Below are 21,575 nucleotides of genomic sequence, written 5' to 3' on the forward strand. Positions count from 1 at the left end.
TTAGCATAATTTTAATGATGAACAATGGAATTTAAGCCCAGAAAGGAGAGCAGTAAAACCACAGGGGTGTGCTGGAAAAGTCTGGACAGTCAATGGGATTCAATGGGATGGAGATTACAGGGTTTATCATCGTTAGAGGGGAAAGGAAGTGGAAATATAGATGGTGATGATAAGACAGTGAGAATTTGAAACTGAGATACTGAGAATATGTTCAAAAGTAACAGCCAGTTTTAGGTTATGGGCATGTGAATGGGTAATGAGTCAAGAAACTGAAGGGATAAAGTATTAAATGGATCAATTATATGGATACTGAAATAATCAAGGATGGGGATAAGAGTAAAATATAGTGGACCACGTTCTATAAAGTTACTAACGAATAAGAGAATAGATGAGGCCTCTTTGTCCGAAGTTTGTAGGTCTCTACAACCAAAAGAGATACCTCAATATTACGTCATTCGTCAGTTCATTCAACAAATATTTATTGTAAACCCTCTATGTACTAAGGTCTCGATGTAGGTATAAAAATAAGTAAGAAAACTTTAGGTCTTATCTTAAAACAGCCAGGAAACCTTCTCTAACACACACTCTCGGTTAGGAGCTCTCGCTATTTATAGGATGTTGTCCATACTTCTAGAGTAGTGCTTATTATGTTATCATAATAATCTAGTCACATATTTCTTCCTCTAACCTGTAAGCTGCTTGAGTATAAGTGCCAGCCATATTGCCTGAAGCATAGAAATACTTAATAAATGCTTACTGAAAGAAATGTTTGATACTGAAGGCCAATAATTTACCACATAATTTATCCTAGGGCCTCTCCAGCCACTTAGAAGTATAGCAAATAAACAACTTGCTACAATAGAAGATAACATTTCACTGAGATATAGGGCAAGATGAAAATCTGATCAAAAATAAAAGACAGCTACAAATTGCACGTTTCTATCAAGACTTACAATTTGCGTCATAAAAATGAGACTGTGCTGGAAATGAGATTAGAATATGAAAAATTCTTTTAGTTGGTTTCTATAAATTCTGTGATATATTAAACCTGTGGAGTCATGTGGCACTTTAAATCTAGCCTATATTGAAGTATATTAAATATTTTAATGAAGATATACAGTTCACGATCAGCTTAATCTTTCCCTTCTTGAATAATTTTCATTATCTCTCCCCAATAATCACTGGATATCATAGAAGCCACTTCCTAAAAGAAATTTTCCCTTAGACAATCCTGGAAAGAGTAATCGCATCTGAAGCTATGGTCTGTGTATCTCCCTATCCCTTATTTCAGTCCTATCTTTTTCTAGAGCTACACCTAACTCAAGACCCAAATCATGCTGTCTTTGGAAGCTACATAGTTCACAAAATGCAAAAGAATCTTACATGAAGGAAGAACAACTCTTATGTGAGAAGAAAAGATTTTCTCTCCACAACATAAAATATTTATTCACACCACCAGTGTCTCTTTGTTCCTTTCCCATTGAGAACAAAACCCAAAATGATACTGACATTTTAGTCACACAGATGCAACTTTAAAAACACTTACCATGCAGATTAACAACTTATTTAAAAAATGATACACGTATACTGAAATTGAATAATTAAGTGGAATGTAGATGACGGATGTCAGGTTTCTCACTGCTAGAGTGGAAGTTTACAGATAAGCAAAGGGAATAGGCTTGAATTATCTGTGTGATAATGGATTTGAGTTGGAAATGTGAATAGGTACAAATGGTTATAAACAGAAGTATTTATTGATATATATATATATATATATTCATATGCATTAGCATACATATATGTTTTTCCTTGCTCCTTCTGCTGAGAGTTCTTACAAGCAAAGGCACTCCAGTAGCAACAAGCTCATTTCAGACTCAAATTTTGGTTTATATTACTCCAATGAAAAGAACTACGGATTTTGGAGAAATGCTGATTCTATGGTTATGGCAGAAATTATAACAAGATGATACTGGTGTATTCTCCTTACTTCTTAAAAGTAAGGTGGTGGTTAGATCACACAAATACCTGCACACATGCACACACACAAACACACGCACACATGATAAAGAGGCTTATGAAAAGGACACAGAAGCCAACTGGAAAAGTTTCCGCTGGCCAACACTGGTATTATTTGAGGGAAAGTAAAAGCAGCATTGGATTATAACCTAAAATATATAATTAAAAGATTCTTAAGCTCATATTGATACAAATAAATGATTTGATAAATAAATAAGTGGGGTAGAATAGACAACTCACCTCTGTGCAGAAAAATCAGATACTCCAACCTCAAGGAACTGGGCCATAACTGCACATAGTGACTTTCTTTCAAAGAGTATAATACAGAAAGGAAGGAAAAAGTACTTTATAGTGGAGAAACCTGATCAACACCACCTTAGCTGGGTGATTCAGGCTGACATCAGCAAAGATAAGTCATGCTGATAGTATTCACCCTTGATAGGATATGACGAGAATGGCACTACTAAAACCCCATAACCCCAGTCTAATCAGAGAAACACCAGGCAAGTACAAATGGAAAGACGTTCTACAAAATAAGTGACAAGAAATTCTCAAAATGCTTGAGGTCATTAAGAACAAGGAAAGTATAAAATACTGTCATAGTCAAGAAGAGCTTAAGAAGACATGAAAACTTGACTTAATGTGGTATCCAGGGTGGGGTCCTAGAACAGAAAAAGGACACCAACTAAAAACTAGGCAAATGTGAATAAACTGTGAATAAAACAAAAAAAAACAACAACTTTGTTTGTTAATGGTAACAAATGTACCATATGAATATAAATTTTTAACAATAGGGGAAACAAGTGTAAAGTATATGAGAACTCTGTACCATCTTTGATTTTTTCTGTAAATCTAAAACAATTCTATAATTAAAGTTCATTAAAAAATAAAGATACCTTTGAAATCATAACTCAGTAGATGTTTACAGGGGGCAGCAAGATGCAATAAAGGGCAGGAAGCTTGAATTCAACATATGATTGTAACCAATCTTATGTTGTTGAACTTTTCTGTTTGCTGAAAGTGTTTAGAGCTATAATTGGTTCCTGCATATTGATTTGATATCCAGGAATCTTGCTTAACTGTCTTGTTAACTCCAGAATTTTTTTTTTTAATTTCCTACCCACATAATCAAACCATCTTCAGAGTATTTCTTCTTTTATTCTTTATACCGCTAAAAAAAAAACGTCCCGTCTCATTGGCTGGGCCCTTTCATAAATTGCCCAGATGAATATAAGCGGTAAAAATAAGCATTCTTGTCTTGTTCCTGGCCTCAAATAAATGTTCTCAATATGGTGCTCTATTAAATATAATGATATATTAATATATTACATTCCCTTAATCAGGGAAATATGTTTTTATTTCATTCCTCTTTGGGTAACAAGGTGTTTTATTTAATAGTTAATATAATAAATGGATAGTGAATTTTTATTAACTATCTTAACTGCCCCTATTGAGGTTATTGTCCTTTATTTTTCTAACAAAATACTTCTCCTACTTCTCAAGATGACTTCCCAAGACCAGCAGTATCAACATCATCTGATAACTTATTAGAAATGTGAATTATTATTCCTCACCCCACTTATTGAATCAGAAAATCTGGGTTGGAGGCAAGTAATCTGTATTTTAACAAGCCCACCAGGTGACTGTGATACAAGTTCAATGTATCCTTTTCGTGATACTGTGCTATATTTTATTAATGAATTTCTATAATGTAAATAATTCTGGGAATACATTGAAATTGGTCATTATACTTTATCCATTTTACATCATGTGGACTTGAAATTCAAATTCTTATCTGGAACTTTTGTAGCTATGTACAGGAAAGAAATTTCTTTGTAGCTTCCCTGTTCTTGCCAGGTTTGGTAATCAAGTTATGTAAGCCACCTACAATAAGGTGGAGAATATTGATTCTTTTGCTTCTTTCAGGAAGATTTAGTGTAAGACTATATTATTTTTCCTTGAATATCTGAAATATTTTACTGGTGAAGCCACCAGAACCTGGAGTTTCCTTCATGGAAAAATTTTAAATCATAGTCTTTATTTGTGTGTTCTGTTTTTGTGTCAGTTTTCATAAAGTCATTTGTTATCTAGGAATTGGTTCACCTCATATACATCTTCAAACTTTGACAATTCATTATGCCATCTAATTACTTTTTACAGTATGTAGATTCCATAATTTGAGTTTTTTTCTGACATTTAAGTTCTATTTCATTAATTTCAACTCTTTACTATTTTCTTTCCTTTCCTTTGAGATTATTCTTTTTGTTGCTAAATAAGGGCTTAGCTCATTTATTTTCAACATTTCCCCCCAATAATATACATTTTGAACAATTAATTTGTCTCTGAATCACATCACCTGTGTCCCACAAGTTTTATTATGTTGTATTTTCTTTTCTTATTTATTCAGTGCTCATTAATTTATAAATCTATGACTTCTAATAGTTTTCTTCTATCATTTCTTTAGAGGTTAATGATATTGTTGTCAGAGATGTAGGCATTTGTATTTATGGACCAATATAAGCTCAATTTTAAAAAACATGAGTGTGCTTAGAAAAAAATATGTATTTTGGAGAATTTGTGTAATGTGTTTCACATGTGTTCATTAGGACAAATTTATTAATCATGCTATTCAAGTTCAGGGAGGTGTGCCAAATTTTTCCAATGTGATTATTGCTTGATATATTGTTTCTTGTAGTTCTCTCTTTCCCACCCCCCATTCTTTTGGGCATTTGAGGCCATTGAGGCTATGTTAGAAAATGCATTCAAACTGTTATGTCATTTTGATTAATTGTATATTTTATCATTATAAAGATACTGGTCAGGTCTAGTAGTGCTTTATACCTTAAAGGCAATCTTAACCAAGATTAGTATAGTTCCTCTAGCTTGCTTTGCTTAGCATTTACATGGTATATGTATTCATTTGTTTCCTTTCAATCTTTACTTTTTTCTTAAGTTTATAAGTTTTCTCTTATAAAAAGCATGTGGCAGACTTATCTTTAATACACTATGACAGTCTTTTATACACATCATTTAGTCCATTTATCTCTATTGTAAATGCTTATGTTTGCATTTACATATATCACTATAGTTTGTGCTTTCAATTTGTCCTACATTTTTGTGATTCCTTGAGTCTTCTTTCTTGCATCTTTTTGATTTTTTAAATCATTTCACTTTTCTCTCTGTTGTGTTTGTTATACTACCAGAAACAAATGTCAACAGATGTCTATTCATTTATATATATATATCTAGTTCTCGATGTAGACTGTATGCAGAAAATACATTTATTTAATGAATAAATTAATGAGTATAACAACTTATCTTAGACTACACAATTAGTGAAAGGATAAATATTTTTTAAGAGTAATAAAGACTCACTAAAATTTCAACTCAAGTTTTAAATGTATCACTAAAAAGTAAATTCTTTAATCCCCAAGGAGCAGTGTTTGGTTGTAATTTATCAAAATACCTTATTGAATCTAGTAAAAACTGAAAGAAATTTCAACAGAATTATTCTATTTTATACAAAATGGTGATCATTATCATTATTTTCAATCTTTTCCAATACACTGTTAAGATAAATGCTTTTAGTATATACACAATGTTTTCAAGTGAAGTTAATTTTTTCATATTTCATGTCACATCATACAGATGCTAAATATATAGGCTTAGAATATAAGATGCAAAAAGGCATAAATGCTGTATATTCATTCAAGCGTGAACAGAGTCAATATACTGAGACTATCACCAACCATGCCTTTAGATATACGGCAAAAATGTATTAAACCCATTGCCCCAGGAAGTCCATAAAGCCAATTTCTATTGAGAATGACTAAGATTTCTGATGAAGTAGATGCTAGAGAAATAATTTTATAGAATCCTTTTAGCATATTCATATTCTAAAACACCTGCAGGACACATTATTAATGACAACGAGAGACTTTCAGATATTACTCAAATAAATCATAACATCTCTAATTGGCCTTTGGCTGTTCTCATCAATTTGAGAAAAAACATGTTTAAACCATCCCTAAATTATAAGATGTTTTACAGTCAGAGAATTTATCTGCTGATTATTTAAATGAGGAGTCATACTTACTATGCTCATGTATATTACACTGCACATTTATCCCTTGCAAAATAATATATTTTACAAGCTCATGTCACAGTATTAATTTAAGTGATTGACTTACCAAAAGAATACTTTGTGGAGGGAGAGGGAGAGATTTTGAGTGTCTTTTCAAAATATAAATAAAGTGTATCTTATAATTCTTTTACATTGCGTCTAAGTAAGTATAATTCAGAACAACAAGCTCTGAAACACTCGTGAAGCTAGGCAGTATGTGTAAGCTGCATATTAGCAAATTTAATAATCTAGGAAAAGTCAACCCACTGAAATTTCACTCTCCTATTCTGGGTTCAATAATTACTTAAGTTTTATACTATCCCATGGAATACATTATACATTTTCTTCTCTAGTGAAACACTATTTTTCTTTACAAAAGAAAACACCAAAAACATTGATTTAAATATAATAAATGCATGTTGTATGTGCATTGAAAGAAGGTCTAAATTTGTATTACAGTAACAAGTAAATGGAAAAATGAGCATATTTCTATAGGACTGTAGGAATGCAATGACCATATGTATATAAATCCCATTTTTTCATGGCAGGTATGTATTATATAACACATTGACACATAAAATGTGAACCATCCAAAAAACAAAGTATTAGGTGACATTTGATTATTTCTTTGATTATTTCTTATTAAATTTTGAATTTCATTCTTTTTCCCTTTATAATCTGATTTTCTTTCTGCCTCTGATCACTTTTACTACCACTGTATTTTCTGCAGGCTCATATTCTTCTAAGAAGAAACCAATTGTTGCAATTTCACTGGCTTCAGTGAAAGGCTTTCTTCTCACCAGGTACATTTTTGCTTGTCTATGCATGCTGAGGCTTACCTCCATGCGAATGATACAGAATTTGACATTCTAGTGCAGATGCTTCTCTGAGCTCCAAACACATATGCACAATTGCTACTTTGACATCTCTTTTCTATTTCAAACGCAACCTATTCACATCTAGAAGCATCAAAAGATAATTTTATATGTACTGCCACCCAGAGTAGTCTTTTTTTGAATCCAAGTGAATAGATCAACCATCCATCTCATATCTCAAGACCAGTACTTTGAGTCCTCCCCAACATCTGCTTCCCTCTCAGCTCCTTTTCCAATTCATCTCAAGATCATGGTGACTTTACTTTTACTCCCTAAGTATTTCTCAAATTTACCTCCATATCCAGACTGCATTCAGAAATGACATTTTCAAAATACAGCTCTCTCTTTTTTTCTTTTATGCACATGCACGCATACACACATGCCTTGCCATTTTATGGCAAAAGGAGTGTGTTAATGGGATCATAAACATGAAATCCACTTGTATTACCACGTTCTATAACCCAGAAGTAGCTGGCCTATTCTACCAATTGAATAGTGGAATGGCATATTGAAGGGTCAACTAAGATGTCAACTCAGGGACAAAACTTTAAGGAGCTGGAGCACCCTGTCAGAATGTGGTCACTGTTGTGAACCAAAGGCTGGTATATGGTCATGTGTCTCCAATAGTTGAAATACCAGAACTTTGTCACCAAGGCTAAAAGCAGGATTGGCACCTCTCACCATCACTCTTAGAGACTCACTTGCAGAATTTATTCTTCCAATCCATTCATCCTTAGCATCTTCTAGATTAGAGACTCTGATACTTAGGATAAAAATCATTGAGGTGACACAATAAGAGCTTCGCTGAACTGAACATTTGACTACCACCTGGCCATGTTGGATTCACATTCCAGTGTTCCCACAAGAAAACAATAGAATGACTAGACTATGTAACTAGAGTGATGAGAATAAATGACCTTGTTAGCATGGAACTGCTATAGGGAGAAGTGTGTCTAGAATAATGAGGGCTCAATTGGCATCACTTCCTGTTTCCACGCCTAGTAATAACTGTGATTGGATAACCAAAGTAACCATAACCTGATAAGGACAAGGCACTTATGGGCCCAAAGACTTAAATATAGGTTCAGTCCATCTTACCAGACAGCCTGAAGTGCAGGCCAACTGTGAATAAAAAGAAGTTCCAAGACCAGATGCAGCAGTGGGGATTGCATCTCTGTTCATTTGCTAACTAACTTCTTTAAAGTCTTTTTTAGGTCATTTAAATGGCTGCCATTCTGAAGAATTGGAATTGCATTGCCCTTCTTAGAGATGGAAGATTCAGTTTTCACTTGTGATACAGTTATCATAAGAGGGTATAAGCTTATCTGAAAGGTTCAGGGTGTACACTGTACCAGATCCAGTTTCCAAGTATCACCAGATCCACTCAGGGCAACTTGCTCCCTGGATCTTGGCTTCCCCTTCTGATCTATCCAACAGGAGAGATGTAATGTCAAGTTATAATCCCTGGCAACCACTGCTTTCACCTCATCTTTTTTTTAAATTATACTTTAAGTCCTGGGATACATTTCACCTTATCTTTTAACATGAGTTATCTTAGCCTTTCCCAAGGACATGGACTAACCTTCAGCAATACCTCCATTAAACCCACCTCAGTTCCAGTATATACAGGTCTTACAAACAGAGTTATGATAGCTCTACCATCCCCAGAGACTTCCTAAAACAACCAAAGTAACAGAATCTGGAAGTGGTGGAAGTTAACAGTATATAGGGAAAATTTTGACTAGGGAGCAATGAGACAAGAAGGAATCTACATACCAACTACTCATTCTTCCCCAACCTGACAACAGGGATTCCATTTATTCACCCTTAACTTGAATCATGTGACTGATTAACTACCTGGGTGCTTTTGTGAGAATGTGCCCTGTTCAGAACTACATAACTCCAAATTGGCTTTCTCTTTTGTCTCATTTGTTCTTTCCCACCTCTCTTATATCCCAGAATTATAACCCACAATAAAGTATTAATAAGTAAGTATTGTCTCAATCTGTTATTTAGGGAACCTGGGCTCAAAAACCTTATGAAACATGCCAAAGTCCTCTAACTTATCCCACAACCCCTGTTGCCAGCAGAGGTAGCTGCTGAAACTCAAAGTATTTATAAACATAATTTATCTTTTGTTTGTTTCTTAAACAAAATGGATATCCACCTAAGGATAGGAATCATGGGGAGCCTCCAAATCCCTTTTAAAAGTCTAAAGGAACTTGTTTACTCAGCAAAGGAAGAAATATTTCCAAATATTATAAAATAATGTGCAGACACACAAGTGTTTGGCACATGTTTATCAAGGATTAAAGCATTAGTAAGTGAAAAGAGAAAGAAAAGTAGGTTGGTTTAACATTATACCATGGTAAATATTATTTTATTAAGACTCAAGGATATGAGAAAACAGAAGGATTTTCACTATGAAATATTTAAACGTGTGAGGAAAATGAAATTGAAAGGGAACACATTATGTACTTCTGAAAAGTTTTGACAGAACCTCGTCAGCTGCAGAAAGTGAGAAAGATAGAGAAGGAAAAATACAGCCTAATGATGTACATCAAAAAATTTAGAACACATTTTTATAAATCATATATAAAACCTGTTTAACAATTCATTAGCTAGTTCTTTTTCTCACACCTAGTTTTCTAAGTCCTTCCATTTTTCCCAGAGCTGATATGCTTGGGTATTTTGAGTATGGAACCTGTCCTGCCAAGCAAAGGATTCGCCTTATAGTCACTATTGTTAATATTAATATTTCTTGTATTTATTCTTTTTAAAACTTCAGAAGAATCTGCCAATCATTTGTAATTAACATTTATTAAGGCCTTAGCACTTTGACAAGTATGTTATTTTACCAGCCTTCATGGTGGCAAAGCAGAAACATGAAACTAAAGAGCTTATCTTACTGGCTCAAAAACACACAACCACATATTAGATCATGGATCCAATGTTCCTATTTGACAGATTAAGCCTCTGTTCTACATTCCACGTGCCGTATTTTCCAAGGATGGTCACTCAACTCAAAGGCTGTTAGTTATTTTCAATTCCAAATATAAAGATACTGAATTCTTCTTCCCAAGATCAACATACTGTATCAAAGGAGGAAGGATGTTCAAACCAATCTTGGTATCAGTCCCCCTGCCCTGCATGCCTGTTAAGAGCAGGGAATTGGGTTAAAAAGAACAAGTGCTCTTAGCCCAAGGATAAAAGCATTAAGAAGTAATATCTTCAATATAATAGTTTTTGTAGGAATAATAAAAACATAATATTTTTAAATGAAAATGCTATTATACTTTTTAAATATTTTTAAAATATATATCATTACTAGAAAAAGTATTATATACAATATTTATTGACTTTCAATCAGCATTAACTATATATGTTAAGATTTTTAAATGTGGTCTTTTTCTAATTACTTATTCATTAGTTCCTCAGATAAATTTAAGTATCTACTATGTGCTATGAACTATGCTTAGTGCTAAGAATGCAGTGGCAAGCCAAGCAGCCTTGTTGCTTCCATTCATAGAAGTTACAGTCTAAGGATTACATCAGGCATAATCCCTTACAGAAGACCCAGAAGTAGCAGCAGGATTTCATAACTATTGTAAACTTGGGACTGTGATTTAACACCTTTTTTGAGAAAAAGATAAACATGTTTAGATATACCTAAAGGAATATAAATCATGCTGCTATAAAGACACATGCACACGTATGTTTACTGCGGCACTACTCACAACAGCAAAGACTTGGAACCAACCCAAATGTCCAACAATGATAGACTGGATTAAGAAAATGTGGCACATATACACCATGGAATACTATGCAGCCATAAAAAATGGTGAGTTCATGTCCTTTGTAGGGACACGGATGAAGCTGGAAACCATCATTCTCAGCAAACTATCGCAAGAACAAAAAGCCAAACACCACATGTTCTCATTCATAGGTGGGAACTGAACAATGAGAACACTTGGACACAGGAAGGGGAACATCACACACCAGGGCCTGTTGTGGGGTGGGGGGAGCGGGGAGGGATAGCATTAGGAGATATACCTAATGTAAATGACCAGTTAATGGGTGCAGCACACCAACATGGCACATGTATACATACGTAACAAACCTGCACATTGTGCACATGTACCCTAGAACTTAAAGTATAATATATATATGTTAGTATATATAGATATAAAATAGTATATATATATAAAATAGTATATATATAAGTATATATATAATAGTGTATATATATATGTATAAAAACATGTTTAGAATGTTTCTAAGAAGAATTTGGATAACTTTACTTAGTAGTCACAACAAGCCAGTCAACTAGCTGAAATTTTAAGAGGTAGGCAGTTTCCAATGCACGAGAAAAACGCAATGCAATGAAAAACTATATAATATAACTAGGGCTCAGGGTCTCAATGGACAAAACAGGGGGCTCACTAATGGACTGCTGAGCATTTGTCCTATGGCCTGCTGACTACTCCCAGCTGATTTTAAGACTATTACGTGCTGCAGATGTAATATTAACTGAGAAACGTTGGGGAAGTTAATTCGTGGCCTCCTAAAGAATTGGAGATCATGAAGGAAAAATATCATGATCTATTAATCTAAATAAACATTTTTGCTCTAAAAATCCTAAAGATTTTTTGTAGTGATTTAGCAGAAAGAGAAATAATAGATTTGACTCTTATAGAGTTTACACCTACTAAAATATACCTATTCTATTTGCCTTTGATTGTCTACGGTTCAGATTGAAAAACTTGACAGTTTACACCGACATAATTTGTTTGGCCTCATCTATAAACATTGGAAGTATTCTTGCCACACACTCAGATGCAAAATTCAGCCCTCTTACCAGCCCAGCTTCTTGACAACCCTGCTAACTGCAAATTCAACTCTGAGCATTAACTCTTAGCATTGTTAAGCAGTTTTAGCTCATGCATATACAAGCTTCCCCTATTCTTAATTTTGGAGACCATTTGACTGTTTCATTAAATTTAGTTTCATTCTTAATTTTATATTGCTCTTATAGGTTTATGAATATCTTTCAGTAGTTATGAGTTTATTGCTTTGCTAGCTTTAGTATTCATCTTTGGACTTTATAATTTACCAATTTAAAGAATTGTATTGGCTTTTGCTATTTCTCTTTGTGGTAATAAAATTATATTAAGTCATAAACACTAGGCTCCTCAGTTGTTTTATCTTATTTTTAGCTTTTGTTTTTAGAATCTTTATTATTCTATTTACTATTGATGCTTTATGATTTCTGACTTTGGTTGTAACATGTTTTCTTAAATTATTTTTCTATATTAACTAGTAACTTCTTCTGATATTAAATAAGAATGAAACAGTAGGCAAAGGGTAGGAGAAAAAAGTGAACAGGCAAAAGATAACCATAAGCAATTTAAAATTACAATAACCTTTAATTTTTTAATACTCTGTAAAAAGGAAACACTGTTAAGAATACGTGCATGTGTGTGTGAGTATATATATGTGCATGTGTACATATGTTATCTATTTATATATGTGTGCATCTACATATATACATATGTGTATATACAAATAAATAACACACATATATACACACACACACAGACACAAATATATGACTACCCAGATATAGACGATCACAACTCTGAAGGCAGGAAAGTAACTTATTGCCAACCCACTTTCCATTTGCACTGCTGCCTCCCTGACTGAGTCTTGTATCACATTTATTTGCCAGAATCTTGAAATTGCTTTCCAACTCTTCTCCCTTATTCTAGGGTGCATTCTGGCTGTTCATTGTTTAGGAAAAACTTGAACTCTGCTTAATTAGGGTTCATGTTCATGAAAGCATAATCAAAACCTAAAGAAATTTGAAGCTTCTCATCTGTAAAAACTATGCTAGGTCTAGTCGTAGACATATGATTGGTTTAAAAAATTGTATTGGCAATTTTGTTTTAATACTATTCCATTCCTTCAGAATCAGACATAATTGTTAAGTTAATAGCACTTTTGTTACTTTGGTTATATTTTCAAATCCATATTATGTCTGGCACGTTGAGTATTTTGATGTACTTTTTTGGTGGTTTAAGATAATCAAAAGTGAAACAACAGGTTATCTACCTAGCAAATCCTACATATTCTAAATTCAGTCAAGAATTTTTTCCCAAGAAATTTATGTCCAAATAATACTCATACAAAACTGAGTGCAGTGGCTCACACCTGTAGTTCTAGCTATTTGGAGGTCATTGAGCCTGTGAGTTCAAGACTGCAGTGAGCTATGATTGCTCCACTACACTCCAGCCTGGGTGACACAGCAAGACCCTGTCTACATACATATTTAAATCAAAGAGGTGTAATTTAACTGCTTTGGCTCATTTAAATGTCACCAGTTGACTCACAAGTGAAAAGAATTTCTACATCATTGTGCATAAAACTGTTACTGAAATTTCTTAAACTGATTTTGCTAGCAACTGGACTCAAGAACAAGGGAAGAAAAAGGATTACTATCTATTAAACTCAGAGAACACATATATATTCATCCAACATTAATTGAGTTTTGAAAATGAATGAAAAACATTTTTATCAATGATACTGAAGTTCTTCAATGAGGAGCAAAAGAAGTGCTACAGTAGAGTAATACAAAACCCAGTCTTCGAGTAAAAAACTTTCGTTGCATATATGTTCTCAAATATGTGTCTTTATTTTTTCAAAATCAAAATGTGGCTAAAATACACTAATCCTTTATAGATAAACTCGTTAAGAAAGCTAATTTTCCTGGATTGCTTTCAGTGTTTTAACTTTTGATATAAGTTAATGATTAACATTGAGCTTTCTCCAACTACATATTAAGTAACCAGAGATTGCACTGAAACACAATCTGCCACAGACAACGTTTGCATTTGAGCCCAAGTAACTTGTTAAGAGACAATAACTACTGCAGCCACAACAGCAACAACATTCTTTACAATAAAACAGAGTAAGCAGTCTCCAGATTGCGATAATGCAAAATTACCTGATAGATGGAGAAACAAAAACACATGTTCAATTCTCAAGAGAAGAGACAATAAATGAGGATCAACCTCATGATAACCCAGACATTGAAATGAGCACATAAGGATTTAAAGCAGCTATTATAAATATATTCAAAGACAAATAAATAAATAAAAATATAAAAATCAGAGCAGAGAGGTAGAAATTTTTAAAACCCAATGAAAATCTTAGAACTAACATATGTAACATTTAAGACAAAAAAATTCACTGGACAAGCTCAATAGCAGAATGGAGATGACTGAGAAAAGAGACAGTGAAAATGAAGACAGATCCATATAAATGATCGAATCTGAAAACCAGGAAGAACAAACAATTTTTTTAAATCAGCCTATCAAAATATCTACAATATATATAATTGATCTTCCAGAAGGAGAAGAGAGAATATAGTAGAACAATACTTTTTTAAATATATAAGAACTTATCAAATTTGATGAATGACATAAATTCACAGAATTTACAGAAAGATGTAATGAAGAACCCCATGTTCAGGTACACTGCAGTCAAACTGTGTAAAATGCAAGCTAAAGAGAAATTACTGAAAGCGGCCTGAGAAAAATGTTACTTCTGAGGAATAACTATTATAGTCACTATTGTTAACACTAACATTTCTTGCATTATTCTTCTAAAAACTTAAAAACAATCTGTGAATCATTTTAAATTTACATTTATTAAGACCTTAGCACTTTGACAAGTATGCTATTTTACCAGCCTTCATGTTGGCAAAGGAGAAACATGAAACCAACGAGCTTATTTTACTGGCTCAAAAACACACAACTGCATACTAACTTTGTATCAAAAACTATGGAGGCTAAAGACAGTGGAATACCATCTTTAAACTGCTTAAAGGGAAAAAACAACTATCAATTCAGGATTCTGATTTGTCTTTTGGTCTATGAACTCAATTTGTGAATTAATCTGAGGCTTCCCTGATATATTTGCATTTATATATACGTGTATGTGTCTCTGTGTTTGTATATCTATATGCACACACGTGTGTATATGACTATATGCACACACATGTGTATATGACTATATGCACACACATGTGTATATGCATACACATATGTACACAATGCATATATATACATATATGTACACACATATACATACTTACATGCATAATTCTGTATCAGACCACTAGGTGATTTATGAAAAACAATTCATGTCCTCAAAAACCTTATGGTTTAGATGAGGAGACTTGGTTCATGTTGTAAAATAAACAATTGATGATCCAAATCAGAGCTATCTCTACCAGAACCAATCCATTCTGAAAAAGTGGGATTATAAATCTGGTGAATTTCTTTTTAGCTATTATTTTCTTCATAAAAATTGTAATACTTTCCACATGCTATTTTATTTGTCCAAGTACCTTATTTCCCCACTCTATATTCCTTCTTGGGGTTCATACAATATCTGTTCTCCCAATGCTGCTTCCTGTTGCTTCATTTAATTTATTTTTCTTTTCCTTACATTTGCCAAACAATAGTTTGACAGGATGATTTTATTATACTCACATCCTCAAGCTCTCAAAATTGTGTTTCCTGAGAAACATCTGGTGCCAGCTCAGTTCACCCCAGTTTTCATCTTTATGTTAGAAAACAAAGTATACATTTTGTACCTCCCAGAGAGTCCTTCGTTTCCCACATGCTTTCTTTGTGCTAGTACTGCTTCTGGGATGCACTGTTTCCGGTCCCTCTCAATGCTGTGATTTCTCTCCATAGCTTCTCAGCTCCATTTCCTACTGCACAGCTTCTGCCTAATTTCAGCTCTGTTGGCAGCCTTTACCTCTAATACAAAACCTGAGGATTATAGTGTCTCCTCATTTTGCTGACTATAGAGTTGTGATCATTTTTGGTTTTGAATAACTTCCAGGAGGAGGAAGAGAGACTGTTGTTGATTTACTCAGTCACATTCCTACTAGAAGTCTACTTTTATATTTTAAAATAACTGGTTTTGACTGCTGTTTATTTATATTTCATTCTTTATCACTAAGCCTAAATAAAGTCAAACATACTCCCTTCCTTCTATGCTCCCAATGGAACTATATTACAATTTTGAGTTGAATCTGTAATCAGCATCCACATGGATATTAACCAGTTATAATTTTTAAAATAAACCAAATGACTATATATTTTTTCTTTTACTTTTTTTTACTGGATGGAGTTTATTGTCTAACTATTTTTGTTTGCTTACTAAATTCACTATGTAGCTATCACTAATTTACTCCCAAATTCTGATCTTCACTCTCAATTCAGATCTTCAGAGTTTCTTCTGAACTTCAATTTCTGAAGTTTAGAGTGAATCTACAGAGCTCAACTTACATGCCCCTTACTGTTTTGCATTTAGCTTTCCTCTCACTTCATATGCTAATTCAGATGCCATTTGGCAATAAGCATTTTTACAAAAACAAATAACTCATTAATTTTAATTGACAAATACAAATTGTATATATTTACCCTGTATAGCACGATGTAATGTATAAACATGGGAGTGAAGATATTTCTTCAACATAGTGATTTCATTGTCTTTGGGTATACCCAATAATGGAATTGCTTTATAAACATTTTGGCTTACAAAATTTGTAGACACCTGTCAACAACTGCCACCTCCAGGCCTATTCTCATTATCTTTGTTGGAATTATGATATGCTTTAATAACTATATTATCACTTTTATAGGTTCAAAAATTCTTTATACATCCATTTTATTTTATACAGAGTATTACATTTCCATTATACAGTCTTTTACTTAATGTAAAATAAAAAATAAATTCTTAATTTTCTAACAAATATTTCATCTAAAATATAGTCAAAGAAGAAACATTTCAGTCAAAATAATTTTAAGGGCTTGTGACACTACCTTCTTGGTGAAATTAAATAAGTTGAAATAGAGAACTCATGAATTGTCCTAGAAAAATAAGGATTTAGGCCAATATTAACATGAAAATTTAATTAAATTAGAATAAGCCAGTCTTTCTATAATTTTGTTTTGTCTTACAATAAAGAGACATACGGTTTCTTTGTTATGACAAGTCTAATTATTTGGAGAGATCAAGTGTTTTAAAATGTTAAAATTTCACTGATAAAAGCACATTCCTTTTTTGACATAGACAAGACTGAAATTCTACTTTGACTCCTGTATTTTCATTAAAAAATTAAAGATTATATGTGTCTGATTCTTGGACACCTCCACAGCCAGCTATGTTTGCATTATCCGAATTTGAGACAAAGATGCCTTTGGCAAGTATTCCCCATCCTTCAAACAATTTCACCTTTAGTATTGTATACCTGCTTGAGATCATAGAAGATGTAGGTTTTCTGTTTGTTGAATGAATGAGTAACTGAGCAAACAAATGTGGATTAAAGGTTTAGACTTCTGTCATTGACTTCTCCATAAAGATTCTGATATTGCAAAGGTATTTTCAATCCTTTGGGGATCATTTTTATACTCATGAGTTAATTTTTCTCCAATTTGTGTATTAAACATATGTTCTATTTAATTAACATACTCTGAATACATAAACAAATGTTTACATAAACAAAAGTTGCCGGGGGGTGGGAATAAGGAGAGAGGGATTCCTAACAGATGGGACTATTGATAACTAAAACTATTATTTATTGAAAGACTAATATACTTTAAGTGGAATCTTACATATTTTAAATATATTATTAAAACTGAAGTTGACAAGGTGAGCAATCAGCACTTGCTGCTATCAGAAATAAACTTAATGATGAAAAGTTATATGCATGTTTAAGAAATAAAAGTGGAAATGATGGTTAAGAGATAAATGTTGAAAACTTCAAATGCAGCAAGATATGAACATGGATTTTGTTATTTTTTTTAATTCACATTTGATTTCTGTGATAGTATTAGGAAAAAAAACCCTTTTATAAGGCTACTAAGATAATTCTTCTTTCTCTATTTTTAGCTGAAACACGAACAGAAAATGTCATTTTGTGAGAAAGTCTCCTGCCAAAGGAGTGTGGATTTTTTTTTTACCAATTTTGTATATATAGGGACTTTGGAGGGTCTGGTCATTCCATTTTTGTTCTTATACAAATGGCCAATGTTGCAATGACAAAATTCAACCATACTCATGATGATTACATTTACCAGCCATTAGAAACTGTATTCTTGAAGATTAAACTTTGATTCTGAAAATTTTATATAAGATGGATCATTAGTTTCCTTCTCAAAATAACTCTATCCAAGTAAAGATTTTAAATTTTTTGTATAGAAAATTGAGGCATAGCAAAGTGAATTACTTCTAGAATTAAAAAAACAAGAATTAAAGAATATGTCTAATTTTGCCAGATAGAAATTGATAAAATTTACTTAAGGTTAGGAATCCAATGTTAATACTGCATATATATATAATATGTATATAAAATATATATACTATATATGTATCTTTTGAATAATATTAATTTTTATAATATTTTAATGATAAGAATACAATTTTGAATGTCATTTGCAACATTAATTTTGCTATGAGCTCTATTAAAAAGAATTGGAATTTTGAACTTCTGAGTCTTAAGAATGTATTTGCTATCGCAGCAACTTCCAACCACTTCTGCAAAAAAACACAGCACACTTTAATTTTGCTGGTTGTGTCTTTACTCCTGACCAGTTTAAAATTGAATCTGAACCAAAAATGATGTGGTTTAATATAACTTAGAGTTATGAAACTAACAATCTATTTTGTTATTTAGTCACACAGCAATTATACCTTTTTTGGTAAATAATGTGGGGTTAATAGACATAATGGCACTTTCATTGAGAATAGGTAATGGAGAACGTAATAATCTAAGTGATTTAGATGAAAGTGATCTTTTGTTTTTTATTGAGAAACAAAAAATAAAATTCTAAGCCCACCCAGCTGACTGAGCAGACAGTCCATTGGCCAAGGGAATCCCAGAGAAACCTTGGAAGCTGAGCTGTTGGACTTGACAGGATGGGAGGTCAAACACACCTGCTTATACTCTCTCAATAGTCACCATTAGGTCTTCTTCCCTAAGGGCTAAACAGAAACCACCCTTTCAAAAGACTCCACCACTGATTTCAACCAACCTCCTGACTGCCTCTTCCTTTTGTGGTTTCAGTACAACAACCATCTGGCATTCCTTCCTGATAAGAGACTACCTGCCACAGAGTGGTTCTGGCCAGTCTATAGAGGATATACAGTGAGGATTTTCACGTCCTCTGTTTCACCTTTTGACATCAGAGAACCAAACACTCCACCCTGGGATCATCCTAATGACATCATTTTATGGACATGCAACACACAAAGAAACACAAAGCTCACCTGTGCATGTGCGATTTCTCCTTTCATAAATATTCATGACTCCTCTTGTATAGAGGAAACCAGCCCCCAATATTTCAACATAGGTTCTATTTTCCGTAAGTGTTGGCTGGTCTGAGAAATAAAGAGAAAGAGTACAAAGAGAGAAATTTTAGAGCTGGGCCTCTGGGGGTGTCATCACATTGGTAGGACTGTGATAACGACCCCGAGCTGCAAAACCAGCAAGTTTTTATTATGGATTTTAAAAGGGAAGGGAGTGTACGAACAGGGAGTAGGTCACAAGGATCACATGCTTCAAAGGGCAATAAAGATCACAAGGTGAAGGCAAAATTAGAATTACCGATGAGGGTCTATGTCCTGCTGTGCACGCGTTGTCTTGATAAACATCTTAACAGGAAACAGGGTTCAAGAGCAGACAACCGGTCTGACTATAATTTACCAGGCTGGAATTTCCCAATCCTAGTAAGCCTGAGGGTACTGCAGGAGACCAGGGTGTATTTCAGTCCTTATCTCAACCGCATAAGACAGACACTCCCAGAGTGGCATCTATAGACCTACCCCCAGGAATGCATTCCTTCCCCAGGGTCATTCCTTGCTGGGAAAAGAATTCAGTGATATTTCTCCTACTTGCACATCCGTCTATAGGCTTCCTGAGAGAAGAAAAATATGGCTGCATTCTGCCCGACCTGGCAGGCAGTCAGACCTTATGGTTATCTTCCCTTGTTCCCTGAAAATCACTGTTATTCTGTACTTTTTCAGGGTGCACTGATTTCATATTGTTCAAACACATGTTTTACAATCCATTTGTACAACAGTGGTCCTAAGGTGACATACATTTTCAGCTTACAAAGATAACATGATTAAGAGATTAAAGTAAAGACAGGCAAAAGAAATTATAAGAGTACTGATTGGGGAAGTGATAAATGTCCATGAAATCTTCATAATTTATGTTCAGAGACTGCAGTAAAGACAGGTATAAGCAATTATAAAAGTATTAATTTTGGGAACTGATAAATGTCCATGAAATCTTCACAATTTATATTCTTCTGCCTCAGCTCCACCCGGTCCCTCCGTTCTGGGTCCCTGGCTTCCCAAAACACCCTTGTGGCTTATTAAATAGGCATATTTGGCTACCCCACTCAGCATAAATTCCTGTTCCCTTTGCTGTTCCCTCAAAGTATCTATTTTCATCTTCTGGCCGGAGGCTATGCTATTCCCAGCCTGGTCTGAATGGCCACACAGCAGGCTGCAACACTTTGTAAGAACTAAAGCTCTCCTTTCCAAATGTATAAACCTTGACATTCTCCAGTTAACAATACTTTGATAGCATGAGTTGCCTAACTGGCTGCAAGTTAACACTGTCATCTTGTTTCCACTTAAATGGGAATAAGTGCTTCTCTTCTTGGGATGCACTAGATTGCTATAACGTGGTTATATATCCTTTATGTCATCAGGTCTAATTGTTTATGTTACTAGATTTTTTGATTGAAATAAGGAAAAAATAAGGTTGTTTTTATCTTCCTCCACTTATCTTGACACATTCATCAGAAATCTTCTTTTTACAAGTATAGATTTCTATTATATTAAATTGCTCTTCTGAATGATATAGAATTACACTACATTTTAGGTTTTCTTTTTTTATTATTATTATTATACTTTAAGTTTTAGGGTACATGTGCACAATGTGCAGGTTTGTTACATATGTATACATCAGGGATCTAGAACTAGAAATACCATTCGACCCAGCCATCCCATTACTGGGTATATACCCAAAGGATTATAAATCATGCTGCTATAAGGACTCATGCACACGTATGTTTATTGCGGTACTATTCACAACAGCAAAGACTTGGAACCAACCCAAATGTCCAACAATGATAGACTGGATTAAGAAAATGTGGTACATATGCACCATGGAATACTATGCAGCCATAAAAAATGATGAGTTCATGTCCTTTGTAGGGACGTGGATGAAGCTGGAAACCATCATTCTCAGCAAACTATCGCAAGGACAAAAAACCAGACACCGCATATTCTCACTCATAGGTGGGAATTGAACAATGAGAACACATGGACACAGGAAGGGGAACATCACACACCGGGGACTGTTGTGGGGTGGGGGGAGGGGGGAGGGGGGAGGGATAGCATTAGGAGAAATACCTAATGCTAAATGATGAGTTAATGGGTGCAGAAATCTTTTTGATTAATAATTTATTCTT

The 21,575-nt window shown here is 33.7% G+C and overlaps 1 non-coding gene across 1 annotated transcript in view; it reads right to left on the minus strand.

Annotated features, from left to right (window-relative positions):
* The window catches only part of LOC100988602 (uncharacterized), a 245,378-nt gene that overhangs the window by 168,339 nt on the left and 55,464 nt on the right, over positions 1 to 21,575 (minus strand). Inside the window, exon 2 of the transcript XR_010112984.1 lies at positions 19,360 to 19,470. This is a non-coding gene — a transcript (uncharacterized LOC100988602). The remainder of the gene's footprint in view (positions 1 to 19,359; positions 19,471 to 21,575) is intronic.

This window comes from Pan paniscus, chromosome 7 (assembly GCF_029289425.2).
Source record: "Pan paniscus chromosome 7, NHGRI_mPanPan1-v2.0_pri, whole genome shotgun sequence".
Classification (NCBI taxonomy): Eukaryota; Metazoa; Chordata; class Mammalia; order Primates; family Hominidae; genus Pan; species Pan paniscus.